Genomic DNA, 287 nt, shown 5'->3' on the forward strand with positions numbered 1-287 from the left:
TGCAACAGCCAGATCACCCGTCGTTGTCTCAGCTTGCCAGTCGAAACAACATTTCCTGCTTGAATACCTGATAAGAGTTAAAGAAAATGACATTTAATATTCTGTGTGTTCGAGTTTTTATTCAATAGTTCTTTGCAAGAAGATATTTATTTTTCACCAGGCTTTCATGATCAGTTAAGCCTGTTTAAGCGTTAATTGCGGAATAACTAATCATAATATCTCGCAAGAGATATTAGATGATATAAACAAATATCTCTATTTAAGGTGAAATTTGTGATTAATTATTC

This window comes from Penaeus monodon, chromosome 33 (genome assembly GCF_015228065.2).
Source record: "Penaeus monodon isolate SGIC_2016 chromosome 33, NSTDA_Pmon_1, whole genome shotgun sequence".
Lineage (NCBI taxonomy): Eukaryota > Metazoa > Arthropoda > Malacostraca > Decapoda > Penaeidae > Penaeus > Penaeus monodon.